The following is an 18,616-nucleotide window of genomic DNA, read 5'->3' as shown; positions in this document are numbered from 1 at the left end:
ATCACTGGTGACCTGGCCCTCAGCTAATGATGGGTGCCCCCTCAGCCTGGCCCCAGGGGAAATGGAAAATCTTTGCCTGCTGCTCCTGACAATCTTCTTGCCTCCTGCTTATAACAGAAAGTCGTGACAGTCTGTGGCCTGCACCTGGGGGCCTGAGCGGCCCTGTTTGCTCTGTCTTCCACCTGTTGCAGGAGATAGTGCCAAGCCCTCCACCTCTGCCAGGGGCTGTGGCCTTGCCTCTACCTGAATTCGAACTGTTGCCCTACTCTCCAACCATGATTAATGGGTGTTGTCCTGGCCTCTGACTACAGCAGGGGCCGTTACTATGCCCTCTTGAAGACATGAGGTTGTCCTGTCTGCCTCCTGAAACAGGCTGTTTTCCAGCATTCTGTCTGTAAGAGGGATGGTAGCCTACCATTCACCTACCCTTGACTATAATAAAGCTACTGTTCCATGCCCTGAGATGACATGGGAATTGTTCTCTCGGCCTGACCTGACTGTAACATGCATGGTCTGCTCACCAGCTATTTAACAGGGATATTGTCCTCTCCTCTGACTCTGAACGATGCTACCTTTGCTGCCAGACAGAAACAAAAGGGTCTCTCAGCTGCAACGGTGGTGCTGAGGTGCTGTTTGCCTCTCACCATAAGCTGAGTGTGTGTCCGCTTGCCCCCTGCTCACTGGGCCCAAAGGCTGCCCTTGAATCTCTTGCCCAGATGCACCCTGGAGGGCAGAAGGGAGGGTCTATCAGACATCCTCCCCTCAACTTTAAACCTCCCAGTGTCACCCTGGGACAGTAGGGGAAGATGGACCTGGTCTGGAGATGTAGGGGACCCCCAGGGGCTGAGAGGCAGGGGTCTATGGTGGCAGGAAGCTTGGGGTGCTAGAGGGTTGTGGTTGGGCTGCTGGGGCCCGGTTGGCTGCGGAGCCCTCCGGAGGAGGCAGGAAGTCAGGGTGGGACGTGGGCGCGGGGAGACAGGTGGTGGCTACGACGGCGAAGGGAGCTGAGACTGTCCAGGCAGCCAGGTTAGGCCAGGAGGACCATGTGAATGGGGCCAGAGGGCTCCCGGGCTGGGCAGGTAAGGAGCGCTGGTATTGGGGGCGCAGGCGCCGGGGTGAGAGGCCTGATAGCAGACGGCTGCAGCTGTGCGGGCCCAGGCTCCCTAGGGATGCAGCAGCCCTTTGTGGCTGGGGAGAGAAGATCCTCGCTCAAGGTCAGGTGGGAGGCAGGCAGTGTAGCTGGGTCGCCTCTTTCCTGCGAAGCTGGTGTCGCTTGCCTCTGTCGTGCTGTCCACCAGTGGCCCCACCTCACTGGGAGCGTGTTTCCTGGACACCAGGCACATGGACAGTCAGGTGTTAAAAAGGCTTCCAGAAACCACCAAGCCCAGTCCCTCAGGCCATGAGGATGAGGCTCCTGAGGCCCAGAGAGAACAAGGCACTCACTGCCCACGGTTTCTCAGCAAGGCAGTGGCAGGGCTGAGAGTGATGGCTGAGGCTGTGGCCACCCCGCCTGGAGCAGGGTGATGGACAGGCTGGACTCAGAGGACCCAGGAATCCTTCTGGTTTCTGGGGCAGACCCCAGTGACAAGAATCTCCTGAGAGAGAGAGAGAGAGAGAGAGAGAGAGAGAGAGAGATCACCCAAGGCATCCAGATGGACATGCGAGGAGTGATTTTAGCCTCAGCGATCGAGGGAAGAATCTCCTGATGGGCGTGAACTGATATGTGTGGGGGTGTCCAACATCTGGGATGGAGCTCCAGGGTGGATGGACATATCTGATCTGAGTATGGGAAGTTGGAAGTGAAGAGAATGATGGGAGAAAGGAAGAGGAAGTACTGTTTTTATCCCAGACAGGGGTGCAGTTGGTCCTGGGTGAGGAAGTGCTGAACTTCCATCTGGAAAGTCACCATTCCTGCCCCTGCCAAGCGTCACAGCAGGATGTCCTCCCCTCGCCCCTGGCTCCCTCCCGCTTCAGCCCTGCCTGTGTAGGGCCAGTTGGTTTTGCTGATTCCTGCTTCAAACCCCAGGGAGGTGGAGAGAGACTGGGGAGGCATAGTTGCTACCTGCTCACCTCCTCACTTTTTAACTCTGAGCCTTAATTTCTTTGGGAAGTCCTCACTCAGCCAGATTTCCAGGTTTCCCCTGCTTCGTTGGAGTTTTTCTTGACACACACTTTCCGCCTAGTCAGCAGGTCCCAGCCTTTCTCCTGTCTACAGCTCCAAGTCCTGTAGCCTCTTGTGGGGGCTAGGGAACATGGTGGCTCTCCCCGCACTTCAGGGAGGGTCATTCACCCTGGACAGGCATGAGCAGTTCCTTCCACCCAGCCCTATGCTGACAGATGAATCAGACAGGGTCCCTTGCTCTTGGGCCCCAGGAACAGAGGCTCTTCTCAAAGAGAGAAGGGCCAAGTGGACAGGGGCCAAGAACAGGCTGAGCATTGGTTCAGAGGAGGGGAGAAGGTGTCTCTTAAGATCTGGAAAGCTTCCTGCAAGAGTCAAGACAGTTCTGAGAAGGAGAAAGACCCATTTTCAAGAGTGCGTAGGACATGAAGCCAAGGTCACTATCCCTGGATTCTGTTCCTTGGGTACCACGAGGGCAGAGACCTCAGAGCAAGACCAAAGGCCAGAGAGCCCACAGGTGTGGTGTGGAGCAGAGAATGTGCATTTCAGAGACAGGCCGACCCAGTCACAATTCCGCTGGACCATTTCCTTGAGCAAGTGGCTTCATCTCTCTCTCTGAGCTTCAGTTTACTTATCTGTAAAGAGGCAATAATCAAGCTGGGCACGGTGGCTCACACCTGTAATCCCAGCACTTTGGGAGGCTGAGGCGGGCAGATCATTTGAGGCCAGGAGCTTGAGACCAGGCTGGCCAACATGGTGAAACCCTGTCTTCGTTAAAAATGCAAAATTAGCCGAGCGTGGTGGCAGGTGCCTGTAATCCTAGCTACTCAGGGGGCTGAGGCAGAATTGCTTGAACCCGGGAGGCACAGGTTGTAGTGAGCAGAGATCGAGTCATTGCACTCCAGCCTAGGCAACAGAGCGAAACCCCATCTCAAACAAAAATGCCTCCCGGGTTCAAGTGATTCTCCTGCCTCAGCCTCCCAAGTGCTAGGATTAACAGGCGCGCCACCATGCCCAGCTAATTTTTGCATTTTTAGTAGAGATGGAGTTTCACTATATTGGCCAGGATGGTTTCGATCTCCTGACCTCGTGATCCACCCACCTCGGCCTCCCAAAGTGCTGGGATTACAGGCATGAGCCACCGCACCTGGCCAGCACATAGTAGGTGTTTAAGGGAGGTGGGGCACTCCCTCCCCCTGCAAATGATGCACCAAAGGGAGGGCTGTCCACACCCAAATTATGCCCACTCAGCACCTTGGTGGGCCAGTGAACCACCCATTCCCTCACACTTGTGGTGTGGCTTTGCAAATCAGCCTGTTTCCTGTATACAGTGTGAGGAGTGTGAGAACTCAGGCAGGCTGGACTCTGAGCAGGGCCATGGGATCTACTTTAGAAGAGGGTCTCTCACGCAGCCACACACAGACACACACACACACACAAGCCAAAACACCATACATATCATGGGAAAATCTACGTGTACAGATGTGTTCAGAGGCAGGGCAGGGGCTACACATAAAACACAGACTACATCCTATAACTCCATGCACACACCCACAAGCTGATGGCTTCAAGGCCAAGCTCAATTCAGTGAAAGTAATTCTCAGTGGGGTGGGGTGGGGTAGGTGGTGAGGAGCAGGTGGGACCAAGGTACCATCCAGTAATGGGGCCTCTCACAATCAACCTCAGTGTTGATTTTAAAGTATCTGGAGCTAGGGGTTTGAGGCTGCAGTGAGCTGTGATCGCTCCACTGCACTCTGGCCTGGGTGACACAGCTAGATTCTGTCTCTAAAAAATAAACACGGCAGAGTGCAGTGGCTCACGCCTGTAATCCCAGCACTTTGGGAGGCCAAAGCAGGCGGATCACCTGAGGTCAGGAGTTCGAAACCAGCCTGGCCATCATGATGAATCCCCATCTCCACTAAAAATACAAAAAATTAGCCAGGCATGGTGGTGCATGTCTGTAAACCTCCACCTCCCAGGTTCCAGTGATTCTCCTGCCTCAGCCTCCCTAGTAACTGGGATTACAGGCGTGTGCCACCATGTCTGGCTAAGTTTTGTGGGATTTTTTTGGTTTGTTTGTTTTTCGTTTTTTTGAGACAGAGTTTTACTCTTGTTGCCCAGGATGGAGTGCAGTGGTGCGATCTTGGCTCACTGCAACCTCCGTCTCCCTGGTTCAAGTGATTCTGCTGCCTCAGCCTCCTGAGTAGCTGGGATTACAGGCATGGACCACCACGCCCGGCTAATTTTGTGTTTTTAGTAGAGATGGGGTTTCTCCATGTTGGTCAGGCTGATCTTGAACTCCCGATCTCAGGTGATCCGCCTGCCTCAGCCTCCCAAAGTGCTGGGATTACAGGCATGAGCCACCTCGCCCGGCTGTTTTTGTTTCTCATTACAAAATTAGCACATTGCTGTTTTAAAAACACTCAAACAGGCCAGGCACGGTGGCTCGCACCTGTAATCCTAGCACTTTGGGGGGCCGTGATGGGAGGATCACATGGTCCCAGGAGTTTGAGACCTGCCTGGGCAACATAGGCAGACCCCATCTCTATTTAATTATTTAAAAAAAAATAAAATTTAAAACTCAAACAGTAAGAGGCATATAAAGAAATACAAGAAATGCAGCCTCCTCCAATCCCACTTCTGGGATATGCCCATCATGAAAAATTTGGTGTGTGTCCTTCCAGATTTTCCCATGTATGGCTGCTGAAAAACATGGAGGTTAAGTCTAGTCTCTGCAGGCTGGCAGACTGGGACTCACTTCACAACTCCACTGCTCATTTGTTTGTTATGAGGCCTCAGACAAATCATTTTACCTGGTTTGGGCCTCAGTCTTTGCATCTGTAAAATGGGGATAATAATAGCACTTCATAGGATTATTATGAGAATTACATGAAATAATGCAAATAAAGGCTTAGCACAGAGCTTATTTAAAAGAATCCCCTGTATGCATATGTCAATGCAAATAGGCATATACTCTGCATTCTGTTCTGCAACTTGCTTGCCATGGTGTATGCGGGATGTCTTTCCGTGTCAATACATGTCAATACAAAATACCTCATCCTTTTAACTGTTTCACTAAACGTTAGCTTGGTAAATGGTTAACGGTGGTGATTTTGAAATGTTACTTCCTGGCGAGTGTTGCTGTCATGTGCGGCCATGTTGTTGGCAGTCACAGATATTATTGATCAGTGAGCTAACTACAAGCCTTATAGCCTCCTGTGAAAATGAAGTGACCCACCAGAGGGTCACCCACCTCTGTCACAGAGGGCAGGGCCAAATGCATAGGACGCTCTCTGTCTGCTTACTTCTGCATCCTCAGCTCTAGGTCAGAATCTGGCACATAGGAGGTACCCATTAAATTTTTTTTTTTTTTTTTTTGAGACAGTGTCTCAGTCTGTTGCCCCGGCTGGGGCACATGGTGTGATCATAGCTCACTGTAACTTCACACACCTGGGCTTGAGTGGTTCTCCCACCTCAGCTTCCTGAGTAGCCTAGGACTACAGATGTGTACCACCATGCCCAGCTAATTATAAAAAAATTCTTGGCCAGGCACAGTGGTTCATGCCTATAATCCCAATACTTTGGGAGGCTGAGGCAGGAAGATCTCTTGAGACTAGGCATTCAAGACTAGCCTGGGCAACATAGCAACACCCCGTCTCTATTAAAACATAATAATAACAATACAATTTATTTATTTATTTATTTATTTATTTATTTATTTATAGATAGAGTCTTGCTCTGTCACCCAGGCTGGAGTGCAGTGGCACTATCTCAGCTCACTGCAACCTCTGTCTCCGGGTTCAAGCAATTCTCCTGCCTCAGCTTCCCAAGTAGCTGGGACTACAGGCACATGCCACCAAACCCGGCTAACTTTTGTATTTTTAGTAGAAATGGGGTTTCTACTAAACTCCCAACACTTTGGGAGGCTGAGGTGGGTGGATCATCTGAGGTCAGGAGTTTGAAACCAGCCTGGCCAACATGGTGAAACCCTGTCTCTACTAAAAATACAAAAAATTAGCCAGGCGTGGTGGCAGGCGCCTGTAATCCCAGTTACTTGGGAGGCTGAGACAGGAGAATTGCTTGAACTCGGGAAGTGGAGGTTGCAGTGAACCGAGATCGTGCCATTGCACTCCAGCCTGGGCAACAAGAGCAAAACTCTGTCTTAAAAAAAAAAAAAGTGTGTGGAGATAAGATCTCACTATTTTGCCCAAGCTGCATTCACACTATGTATGGTCTCAAGCAATCGTCCTACCTCACCCATTACATTTTTGTCAATAGGCCAGCTCCTTTAGTCCACAAGCAGCAGCCTAAGCCCAAAGTTCTCTCTTGCAGTGTGGCATTTCCTAAAATATGACCTGTACACCACTGAGGTGTGTAAGTGATTTTAGGGGATAATGGATGAACATTTACGAATGTTAATTTATGTGTTTATTTTAGTGTGCGCTGTTGTTTCACTTCTATTTATGTCTCATGATTCTGGTTTTCCATTTATGGTAGTAAAGTTTCCATTTTAGGTGCATATATCAAACGTGAAAAGGTAGCCCATGGAAGTGCCAAAAATCATGAAGGAAAATGAAAATGATCAATCATTTTAGCCTGAAAGATGTTTAAGGCCAGTGTCTATGTAGCAAGCACTATGTTAAGCATTTTATTATATGAGATCATCTATATACCACGTATAATGCTCACCACAGCCAGCCTTAGATGCAAGTCTTATTTTTGTCATCATTTTGCTGATGAAGGAACTGAGGGAAGTGCAGAGGTTTAGTAAGCTGCCCAACAACCTTCTGCCAGTAAGTCTTGTTTTTTTTTGGTTTTTTTTTTTTTTTTTTTGAGACAAGGTCTTGCTCTGTCGCCTAGGCTGGAGCGTAGTGGCTCAATCTTGGCTAACCGTAGCCTTGACCTCCCCAAGCTCAGGTGATCCTCCCACCTCAGCCTCCCAAGTAGCTGGGACCACAAGCATGGGACACAAAGTCCGGCTCATTTTTGTATTTTTTTTGTACCGACGGGGTTTTGCCATGTTGCCCAGGCTGGTCTCAAACTCCTGGGCTCAAGTATCTATCTGCCCACCTTAGCCTCCCAAAGTGCTGGGATTATAGGTGTGAACCACCATGCCTGGTGCCCTTCTGCCAGCAAGTGATTGGGAGAACCTGGATTGAACTTGGGTTGCCATGGCATGGACATGGTGAACTGAGCTTCCAGAGCTGCCAGACTCCCAGAAACGTTTATAAAGCAGTGTGGATTGCCAAGCTGTAAGTAAGGCTCCATCCTAATAAAACTGTCCATGATACAAAAAGCACACCAAGGTACCCAAGGGAGCGGACTCAGTAAAAGGGATTATCAGGTACATTCACGTTACTGGTTGGGGGACTTCTACTAAAATACCAATTAGAATAATTGCTCTATATCCCTTATTTATAGCGATACTTGACTAGCAGAATCAGTTCTATGTTCAAGACACTCCCAATTTGTGAAAATAAATCCATTTTGTTTGCATCCAAAATAATGCTTTTTTTTTGTTCTCTCTGTGTCGAGAGGCTACAGAGTTCATTCAAAAAAGGTATTAAGCCAGGTGTGGTGGCTTGCACCTATAATCACAGCATTTTGGGAGGCCAAAGCAAGGGAACTGCTTGAGCCCAGGAGTTCAAGACCAGCCTGGGGAACATAGGCAGACCCCGTCTCTACAAAAAACAAAAAAATTAACTGGGCTTGGTGGTGTGTACCTGTGGTCCCAGCTACTCAGGAGGCTGAGGTGGGAGGATCACTTGAGCCCAGGTGGTTGAGGCTGCAGTGAGCCATGATCATGCCACCGCACTCCAGCCTGGGCAACAGAGTGAGATCCCATCTCTAAAGGAAAAAAAAAAAAAGAGAGAGAGAGAGGAATTAAAGCCAGGTGCAGTGGCTCCTGCCTGTAATCCCAGCTATTCGGGAGGCTGAGGTGGGAGGATTACTTGAGGCCAGAAGTTTCAGGTTGCAGTGAGCTACAATCATGTGCTGTACTACTCCAGCCTGGGTGACAGAGTGAGATGTGAGACTCCATCTCTTTAAAAAAAAAAAAAAAAAAAAAAAAACCAGGCTGGGCGCAGTGGCTCACACCCGTAATCCCAGCACTTTGGGAGGCGGAGGCAGGTGGATCACAACATCAGAAGTTCGAGACCAGCCTGACCAACATAGTGAAACTAAAATTAGTTTCTACTAAAAAACACGTCTCTACTAAAAAACACGTCTCTACTAAAAATACAAAAAATTAGCTGGGCATGGTGGCGGGTGCCTGTAATCCCAGCTACTCGGGAGGCTGAGGCAGGAGAATCGCTTGAACCTGGGAGGTGGAGGTTGCAGTGAGCTGAGATCACGTCACTGCACTCCAGCCTGGGCAACAGTGCGAGACTCCGTCTCAAAAAAAAAAACAAAACCCAGCCTGTGTGACGTGGTGAGACCCTGTCCCTACTAAAAATACAAAAATTATCCAGGCGCGGTGTTGCCCACCCATAGTGCCAGCTACTCAGGAGGCTGAGGTAGGAGGATCACCTGAGCTATGGGAGGTCGAGGCTGCAGTGAGCCATGATTGTGTCACTGCACTCCAGTCTGGGCCACAGAGTGAGATACCATCTCAAAAAAAAAAAAGTATTATGTATTTAAACAAATATGAAAAAGGAGGTAGCCCAGGACACATCCCTGATTTACCCACTAGAAATTAATTACTGACGGGGCACGGTAGCCCATGCCTGTAATCCCAGCACTTTAAGGGGCTGAGGCAGTGGATTGCTTAAGCTCAGGAGTTTGAGACTAGCCTGAGCAACATGGCAAAACCCTGTCTCTACAAAAATTAAAAAAATACAAAAATTACCCGGGCCCTCTCATTCACAGCTTCTCAGGTAAAAAAAAGAAAAAGAAAAAAAAAAATAGCTGGAGGCTGGGTGCGGTGGCTCATGCCACACCTGTAATCCCACACTTTGGGAGGCCAATGCAGGCAGATCACTTGAGGCCAAGAGTTCTAGACTACCCTGGCCAACATGGTGAAACCCCATCTCTACTAAAAATACAAACATTAGCCAGGTGTGGTGGCACACGCCTGTAGTCCCAGCTCCTCGGGAGGCTGAGGTAGAATTGCTTGAACCTGGGAGGCAGAGGTTGCAGTGAGCCGAGATCGCACCACTGCACTCCAGCCTGGGCGATAGAGTGAGACTTCATCTAAAAAAATAAAAATAATAATAATAATAATGATAATAATAATAGCCGGGCGTGGTGGCACATGCCTGTTGTCCCAGTTACTCAGGAGGCTGAGGTGGGAGGATTGCTTGAACCCGGGAGGTCGAGGCTTCAGTGAGCTGTGATTTTGCCACTGCACTCCAGTGGCACAAGAGAGCAAGAGAGCAAGAGGGCAAGACCCTGTCTCAAAATAAAATAAAATAAAGGAAGAAATTATTTGCCATGCCTGCTAGCCCTGATTCTTGATATTGCTTGATATTGTCATGAGGGTTCTATGTGGGCATGAATAGCTAAGGCTCTTTATTGAACATGGGCAGCTTTGTCATTAATCAAGTCTGGGTCAGGGGCAAAGGCGAAGAAAATGTTTTAAATGATTCATTTTTTTAATTTTAATTTTAATTTTATTTTATTTTATTTTTGAGACAGAGTCTCACTCTGTTGCCAGGCTGGAGTGCAGTCCCGGGTTTAAGCAATTCTCCTGCCTCAGCCTTCTGAGTAGCTGGGACTACAGGTGTGCACCACCACGTTCAGCTAATTTTTTGTATTTTTAGTAGAGATGAGGTTTCGCCATGTTGGCCAGAATGGTCTCGATCTCTTGACCTCATGATCCACCCGCCTCAGCCTCCCAAAGTGTTGGGGTTACAGGTGTGAACCACTGCGCCTGGCCTTTTATTTTTATTTTTACAGAGACAAAGTCTCACTATGTTGCCCAGGCTGGTCTTGAACTTCTGAGCTCAAGTGATTTTCCCATCTCGGCCCTAGGATTACAGGCGTAAGCCTCCAGCCCTGGCTATTCTAAATGATTTCTGACAGATTTTGCCATGAGGTGGTCCAGAGTACAACAATGGTCTGCAGTAGAATAGTCTGCTTGTTCTTTTTTCTTTTTTACTTTTTGTGCTCTACATGTTCAGAGAAACTGAACTAAAGAAATGATCCCTAAAGGAAGTATAGTCTTGTCTGCTGTTTTTTGTGTTGCTTTGTTTGTTTTGTTTTGTTTGAGAGAGGTTCTTGCTCTTTCCCCCAGGCTAGAGTACAGTGGTATGATATTGGCTCACTGCAACCTCAACCTCCTGGGCTCAGCGATCCTCCTGCCTTAACCTCCTGAGTAGCTAGGACTACAGGCGTGCACCACCACACCTGGTTAATTTTTGTATTTTTTGTAGAAATGAGTTCTCACCATGTTGCCCAGGCTGGTCTTGAACTCCTGGCCTCGAGTGATCCTTCCACTTTGGCCTTCCAAAATGTTGAGATTACTGGCGTGAGCCATTGCATCCGACCACCTGCCTGTTCTTGATGTAAAGCATTGGCCCAAGAAACTCAGCCACGAAGCTGGCACACATTTTGGACAAAATGTTCAATAAATCAATAGGTCTATAGTTGGAGGAGAAAAAATGTTAACTTAAAAAATTTTTTTAATTTAATTTAATTTAATTAATTTTTTCTTTTTTTGAGACAGGGTCCCCTGTCGCCCAGACTGGTGTGCAGTGGTATAATCACGGCTCACTGCAGCCTTGACTTCCTGGGCTCAGCGATCCTCCCACTTCAGCCTCCTGGGTAGCTAGGACTACAGGCAAATGCCATCACGCCATCATGCTTGGCTAATTTTTTTTTTTTTTTTTTTGAGACAGAGTCTCACTCCATGGACCAGGCTGGAGTGCAGTGGCGTGATGTCCACTCACTGCAACCTCCGCTTCCCCAGTTCAAGAGATTCTCCTGCTGGCCGGGCATGGTGGTGGCTCAAGCCTGTAATCCCAGCACTTTGGGAGGCCGAGGTGGGCAGATCACGAAGTCAGGAGTTCAAGACCAGCCTAGCTAACATAGTGAAACCCCGTCTCTACTAAAAATACAAAAATTAGCTGGGCCTGGTGGAACGTGACTGTAATCCCAGCTACTTGGGAGGCTGAGGCAGGATAATCACTTGAACCTGGGAGTTGGAGGTTGCAGTGAGCCGAGATCGTGCCACTGTTCCCTAGCCTGGGCGACACAGTGAGACTCTGTCCTCTGTCTCAAAAAAAAAAAAAAAAGGGCTGGGTGTGGTGGCTTACACCTGTAATCTCAGCACTTTGGAGGCCGAGGTGGGCAGATCATGAGGTCAGGAGTTTGAGACCAGCCTGACCAACATGGTGAAACCCCGTCTCTACTAAAAATACAAAAATTAGCCGGGCATACTAGGCGCATGCCTCCAATCCCAGCTACTCCGGAGGCTGAGGCAGGAGAATCGCTTGAACCTGGGAGGCAGAGGTTGCAGTGAACCGAGATCACGCCATTGCACTCCAGCCTGGGCAACAGAACTAGACTCTGTCAGAAAAAAAAAAAAAAGAGATTCTCCTGCCTCAGCCTCCCAAGTAGCTCAAGTAGCTGGGACTACAGTCACGTGCCACCACACCCAGATAATCTTTGTATTTTTAGTAGAGATGGGGTTTCACCATGTTGGCCAGGCTGGTCTCAAAATCCAGTCCTCAAGTGATTCACCTGCCTCGGCCTCCCAAAGTGCTGGGGTTACAGGTGTGAGCCACGGCCCCCGGTAGCCGGACGCCGGCCACTAATTATATAGCTGAGCATGGCCGGGTGCCGTGGCTCACACCTGTAATCCCAGCACTTTGGGAAGCCGAGGCAGGTGAATCACTTGAGGACTGGATTTTGAGACCAGCCTGGCCAACATGGTGAAACCCCATCTCTGCTAAAAATACAAAAATCAGCTGGGTGTGGTGGTGCGTGCCTATAATCCCAGCTACTTGGGAGGCTGTGGCAGGAGAATCTCTTTTTCTTTTCTTTTTTTTTTTTTTTTTGATGGAGTCTAGTTCTGTCACCCAGGCTTGAGTGAATGGCGCGATCTCGGCTCACTGCAACCTCTGTCTCCTGGGTTCAAGCGATTCTCCTGCCTCAGCCTCCTGAGTAGCTGGGATTACAAGCATGCGCCTAGTACACCTGGCTAATTTTTGTATTTTTAGTAGAGACGGGGTTTCACCATGTTGGTCAGGCTGGTCTCGAACTCCTGGGCTCAAGGAGTCCTACTGCCTCAGCCTCCCAAAGTGCTGGGATTACAGGTGTGAGTCACCATGCCCAGACTCCTTCTGGTCTTAGTTTGATAAAGATTGCAGAGTAGCCAACATGATCTAACCAGGTTAATAAATGAGGTCAGTAAAAAGAAAATCAAAATTAAAGCTTAATATAAATTTCTCATTGTCTGAAAGAAAGAAGTGGAAGAAGGGAGAAAAAAAAAAAAAAAAAAACAGATGAAAGGAATCCCCAGGGCTCCCAGAACCAGCAATGAGGGCAGATTCTGGGGTGAATGAAACAGGACATTCTTTTCTCCCAATTTAGGAATCCAAGGTCACGAGTAAGAATTTCATAGATTCGAGGCTGCCTCTGACTAGGGCATGTAATGTTCTCAGTCAAACTTAAGGCTGCCCGTGGTCCACAGAACATTTTGTGATGATTATAAAAAAGCCACAGGCCAGGTCTGGTGACTCATGCCTGTCATCCCAGCACTTTGGGAAGCGGAGGTGGGCAGGCCACTTGAGGTTGGGAGTTCGAGACCAACCTGGCCAACATGGTGAAACCCTGTCTCTACTAAAAATAATAAAAATTAGCGGGCATGGTGGTGCATGCCTGTAATCTCAGCTACTTGGGAGGCTGAAACAGGAGAATTGCTTGAACCCAGGATGTGGAGGTTGCAGTCAGCTGCGATTGTGCCACTGCACTCCAGCCTGGGGGACAGAGCAAGACTCCGTCTCAAAATAAATAAATAAATAAATAAATAAATAAATAAATTAATTAAATTAAATAAAAATTAGACTGGGCATGGTGGCCCATGCCTGCCATCCCAACACTTTCGGAGTCTGAGGTGGGAGGACTGCTTGAGCCCATGAGTTTGAGACCAGCCTGGGCAACATGGTGAAACCTTGTCACTGCAAAAAAGTAAAAATAAAAGGCTGGGCATGGTGGCTTATGCCTGTAATCCCAGCACTTTGGGAGGCCAAGGTGGCAGGTTACTTGAGCCCAGGAGTTCAAGACCAGACTGGCCAACATGGTGAAACCCCATCATTACAAAAAACACAAAAATTAGTCAGGCTTGGTGGCACGGGCCTGCAGTCCCCACTACTCAGGAGGCTGAGGTAAGAGGATCCCTTGAGCACAGGAGGCAGGAGTTTGCAGTGAGCTGAGACAGTGCCACTGCACTGCACTCCAGCCTGTGCGACAGAGCAAGACCCTGTTTAAAAAAAAAAAAAGAAGACCGGAAGGATGGGGTATACCCACATTTTGTATAAACAGATGTATGCCTATATGACTTCACAATTACATAGGGACAGTCGCTGCTATTCATAGTCTCATTCTGTTATATATCCCTCTGCACACACAGACTCCTGCAAACCCACAGATATGCACCCATAAGCACAGTGCTCACTGCATATGTTTTCATATGCACAGACTTGCATTCAACAGGCAGGTAAATATATACCCAGAAACGTGCATTCCAGGTAGAGGGGGGATTGTCTTGAAGAGAAAAGCCTTTGTTAACAGCACAGTGGTCAAATTTTTGATGGGAAATGGACCCTACACTGTCAGACCTGCCTTCCTGCCTCACATTCTCCTAGACCTCTCAGCCCTCCCCCTCCACCCTTAGACTTTCCAGGGAGTGAAAAGTAGAGGAGAGGATCTTGATAAAGGATGTAGGAGCCAAGCCAGGCATATGCCAGCAATCCCAGCTATTTGGGAGGCTGAGGTGGGAGAAGCGCTTGAGCCCAGGAGTTAGAGACCAGCCTGGGCAACGTAGTGAGACCTCGTCTAAAAAAAAAAGGATGTAAGGTTTTGATATGAGTTTTGCATCTGCCAGGAACCCTCAGTGTATTATTGGGACAATCACTGAACCTCTCCTTTTCCCCAGTTTTAAAATGAGGCTGATGAACTGTATTTGTGTTTCCTAAACTCTTGTGAAGACAAAGTGTCTTTTACCATTCCCTGTTCTACACTCCCTCTTCCCCACATGGATCTCATGATTTTAAAGTTTTTACCTACTAAGCTACCTCATTTAGATGCAAATTTTCTTATTTTCAAGTTAAAAAAATTTTTCTTTTAATAGAGAAAGGGTCTCACCACGTTGCCCAGGCTGGTCTCAAACTCCTGGGCTCAATCGATCCTCTCTCCTCAGCCTCCCAAAGTGCTGGGATTACAGGTGTGAGTCACTGCACCTGGCCTCAAGTTTACATTTTAATCAAAGATTTGGCTGGGCACAGTGGCTCTCGCTTGTAATCTCAGCAGTTTGGGAGGCCGAGGCAGGTGGATCACCTGAGGTCAGGAGTTCAAGACCAGCTTGGGCAACATGATGAAACCCCATCTCTACTAAAAATAGAGAGATTAGCTGGGCGTGGCGGCACGTGCCTGTAATCCCAGCTGCTCGGGAGGCTGAGGCACGGAGGTTGCAGTGAGCCAAGATTGCGCCACTGCACTCCAGCCTGGGTGACAGAGTGAGACTTTGTCTCAAAAAAAAAAAAAAAAAAATCAGCGATTTAATTAAGTATGCAATGAAGAAATAAATAATACAATTTGTCAAAACAAGAAACAAAGTATAGTGGAATTTCCTTTCAGATTTTTGAAATATTAAAATAACCTAAAGGCCTCCCCGGCACTAGCCTGGGACTTCCTGGGAGCATGTATACTTCAGGCTGGGAGCCTCTGACTACAAACATTTCTGGCATTGCCAGATCCTATGGACTTACGATTGCTGCCAGGCCCTATCCTCCAAAGCTCACATGCTTATAGAGGGCAGGATCTGCCACCTGTAGCTGGGGGGCCATAGAGGAAACAGTAGAGGCCAGATACCCTGCAAAGCTAGAGTTCCTCTGATCTTAATTTAACATAGGCTGACTTTTTCTCACTTTTTGCTCAGTCTTAAGTCGGGGATTTTCTGGCCCAGATTCAGTCCAGAATCTAGGACCTGCCTTGCATGCTTTCCTGGATCCTAGCCCAAGGCCTTGTGATTCCTTTTCCCTCCCCACCTGACCCCAGCCTGGACCAGGTACCAGCTTCCAGCCCCATGATCTCCAACCTAGATTCCTTCTGCTTCTTCTACTGGCCTTTTCTCACTGTTGCACCATAGTTTATCTCTTCTCCTTCTCCTCCTCCTTCTTCTTCCTCTTCTTTTTTTCCTTTATATAGAGACTGAGTCTTGCTACATTGCCCAGGCTGGTCTGAAACTCTTGGCAATTCTCCTGCCTTGGTTTCCCAAAGGGATTACAGACATGAGCTACAGCACCCGGCCTTGTTTTGAGACAGGGTGTTGCTCTCTTGCTCTGTTATCCAGGCTGGAGTGCAGTGGCGTGTTCACGGCTCACTGCCGGCTCAACCTCCCAGGCTCAAGTGATCCTTCCCACTCAGCCTCCTGAGTAGCTAGGACTACAGGGGCGCACCACCATGCCCTGCTAATTTTCAGATTTTTTTTTGTAGAGATAAGGTCTCACTGTGTTACCCAGGCACTGGTCTCTAATTCCTGGGCTCAAGAGATCCTCCTGGCCGGGCACGGTGGCTCACGCCTGTGATCCCAGAACTTTGGGAGGCTGAGGCAGGCAAATCACAAGGTCAGGAGATCAAGACCATCCTGGCTAACATGGTGAAACCCCGTCTTTACTAAAAATACAAAAAAAAAAATAGCCGGGCACAGCAGCGGGCGCCGGTAGTTCCAGCTACTCGGGAGGCTGAGGCAGGAGAAGGGCGTGAACCCAGGAGGCAGAGCTTGCAGTGAGTGAGTCGTGATCATGCCACTGCACTCCAGCCTGGGCAACAGAGCGAGACTGTCTCAAAAAAAAAAAAGAGAGATCCTCCTGCCTCAGCCTCCAAAAGGGCTGAGATTATAGGCCTGAGCTACTATGCCCTTTCTTCCTCCTCCTCCTCCTCCGCCACCACCACCTCCTCTCCTCCTCCACCTACTCCTCCTCTTCCTCCTCCCCCTCCTCATCCCTCTCCTCCCCCTCCCCTTCCCCCTCCCCATCCCCTTCCCCCTCCTCCCCCTCCCCTTCCCCCTCCTCCCCCTCCTCATCCCTCTCCTCCCCCTCCCCTTCCCCCCTCCCCATCCCCTTCCCCCTCCTCCCCCTCCCCTTCCCCCTCCTCCCCATCCCCTTCCCCCTCCTCCCCCTCCCCTTCCCCCTCCCCATCCCCTTCCCCCTCCTCCCCCTCCCCTTCCCCCTCCTCCCCATCCCCTTCCCCCTCGTCCCCCTCCCCTTCCCATCCCCTTCCTCCTCCTCCCCCTCCCCTTCCCCCCCTCCCCATCCCCTTCCCCCTCCTCCCCCTCCCCTTCCCCCTCCTCCCCCTCCCCTTCCCCCTCCCCCTCCCCCTCCCCCTCCCCCTCCCCCTCCCCCTCCCCCTCCTCCTCCCCCTCCCCCTCCTCCCCCTCCCCCTCCCCCTCCTCCCCCTCCCCCTCCCCCTCCTCCCCCTCCCCCTCCTCCCCCTCCCCCTCCCCCTCCTCCCCTCCCCCTCCCCCTCCTCCCCCTCCCCTCCCCCCTCCCCCTCCCCTCCCCCCTCCCCCCTCCCCCTCCTCCCCCTCCCCCTCCCCTCCCCCTCCTCCCCCTCCCCCCTCCCCTCCCCCTCCTCCCCCTCCCCTCCCCCTCCTCCCCCTCCCCCTCCCCCTCCTCCCCCTCCCCTTCCCCCTCCTCCCCCTCCCCCTCCCCCCTCCTCCCCCTCCCCTTCCCCTCCTCCCCCTCCCCTTCCCCTCCTCCCCCTCCCCTTCCCCTCCTCCCCCTCCCCTTCCCCCTCCTCCCCCTCCCTTTCTTTCTCCTCCTTCTTCTTTCCCATCTCTCCCTTCCTCCTATACATTCCCTCTTCTTAACCTCAAACTTCTACAATCTTTCTCTTGCCTTTTTCTAAAGGCTCCAAGAATGTCAAGCCTGGCAGGGACCTTACTGGTCTAAGTCCACATTCCATCTGATGTTGGTATTCTCTTTACAACACAACCAACTTGTGGTTTCCCAAGGCTCATACGACTATCTCAAACAACAGGATGCTCACTACCTCACAAAACAGCTCAGCTTATCTGAGACCAGTTCCAGGTTGCTGTTAGTCCTTTACTGGGGGCTCTTGTTGCTAATTACTCTCAGGCTATAATAGTCAAAAAGTCATTTGCAGTCACAGATGGGTGTGCTCTGGTCTAGCAGGATTTCCCAAATGTCCACCTCCCCGCAGGACTCCTAACAGTAGGGGAAAGAGTGAATACGTACCCTTTTCCTGGAAAGTTTCTTGATTTGATTTAAAATTCCATGCACATTTTGCATTTTCCTCCATAATAGGTCATGTTTGTTTAACTTACATGAATAAGGTCAGGAAACACTCATGCTCTGGAAAAATGCACACCGTGACATGACTTCCAGTACCCATGGGAGGCTGAGTATCTCAGTTTAAGAAACAGGAGTCGAGCTGGGCGCGGTGGCTCACGTCTGTAGTCCCAGCACTTTGGGAGGTCGAGGAGGGCGGATCACCTGAAGTCAGGAGTTCAAGACCAGCCAGACCAACATGGTGAAACCCTGTCTCTACTAAAAATACAAAATTAGGCCGGGCATGGTGGCTCATGCCTGTAATCCCAGCACTTTGAGAGGCCGAGGCGGGCAGATCACCTGAGGTCGAGAGATTGAGACCAGCCTGACCAACATGGAGAAATCCCATCTCTTAAAAAATACAAAATTAGCCGGGTGTGGTGGCACATGCCTGTAATCCCAGTTACTTGGGAGGCTGAGGCAGGAGAATCACTTGAACCTGGGAGGTGGATATTGCAGTGAGCCGAGATCACACCATTGCACTCCAGCCTGGGCAACAAGAGCGAAACTCTGTCTCAAAAAATAATAATAATAAGGCCGGGCACAGTGGCTCACGCCTGTAATCCCAGCACTTTGGGAGGCCAAGGCAGGAGGATCACAAGGTGAGGAGATTGAGACCATCCTGGCAAACACGATGAAACCCCATCTCTACTAAAAATATTAAAAATCAGCCAGGTGTGGCGGCACGCGCCTGTAGTCCCAGCTACTAGGGAGGCTGAGGCAGGAGAATCGCTTGAACCCAGGAGGTGGAGGTTGCAGTGAGCTGAGATCGCGCCACTGTACTCCAGCCTGGGAGACAGAGTGAGACTCTGTCTCAAAAAAAATAAAAAAAGAAAAAAGTAATGAGAGAAATGCAAATGCAGAAAGAGAAATGCAAATGCCTGGCAGTATGTTGGGCTTCTTTTCAAAACTTAAAAAAATGTATTACTATTATTCATTTATTTATTTACTTTAGACAAGGGGTCTTGTTCTGTCACCCAGGCTG

General features: G+C 49.8%; 1 protein-coding gene across 2 annotated transcripts in view; it reads left to right on the top strand.

Moving 5' to 3' along the window:
• The first annotated feature begins 971 nt into the window (after window positions 1-971).
• LCK (LCK proto-oncogene, Src family tyrosine kinase) overlaps window positions 972-18,616 on the top strand; it is a 35,506-nt gene continuing 17,861 nt past the window's right edge. For both annotated transcript variants that reach the window (XM_057300514.2, XM_057300508.2), the window contains exon 1: window positions 972-1,079. The gene's annotated coding sequence lies outside the window, so the exon portion shown is untranslated. The remainder of the gene's footprint in view (window positions 1,080-18,616) is intronic.

This window comes from Pan paniscus, chromosome 1, assembly GCF_029289425.2.
Source record: "Pan paniscus chromosome 1, NHGRI_mPanPan1-v2.0_pri, whole genome shotgun sequence".
Lineage (NCBI taxonomy): Eukaryota > Metazoa > Chordata > Mammalia > Primates > Hominidae > Pan > Pan paniscus.
Note: the sequence above shows the minus strand (reverse complement) of the source record. Positions and strands in the feature narration are given on the sequence as shown.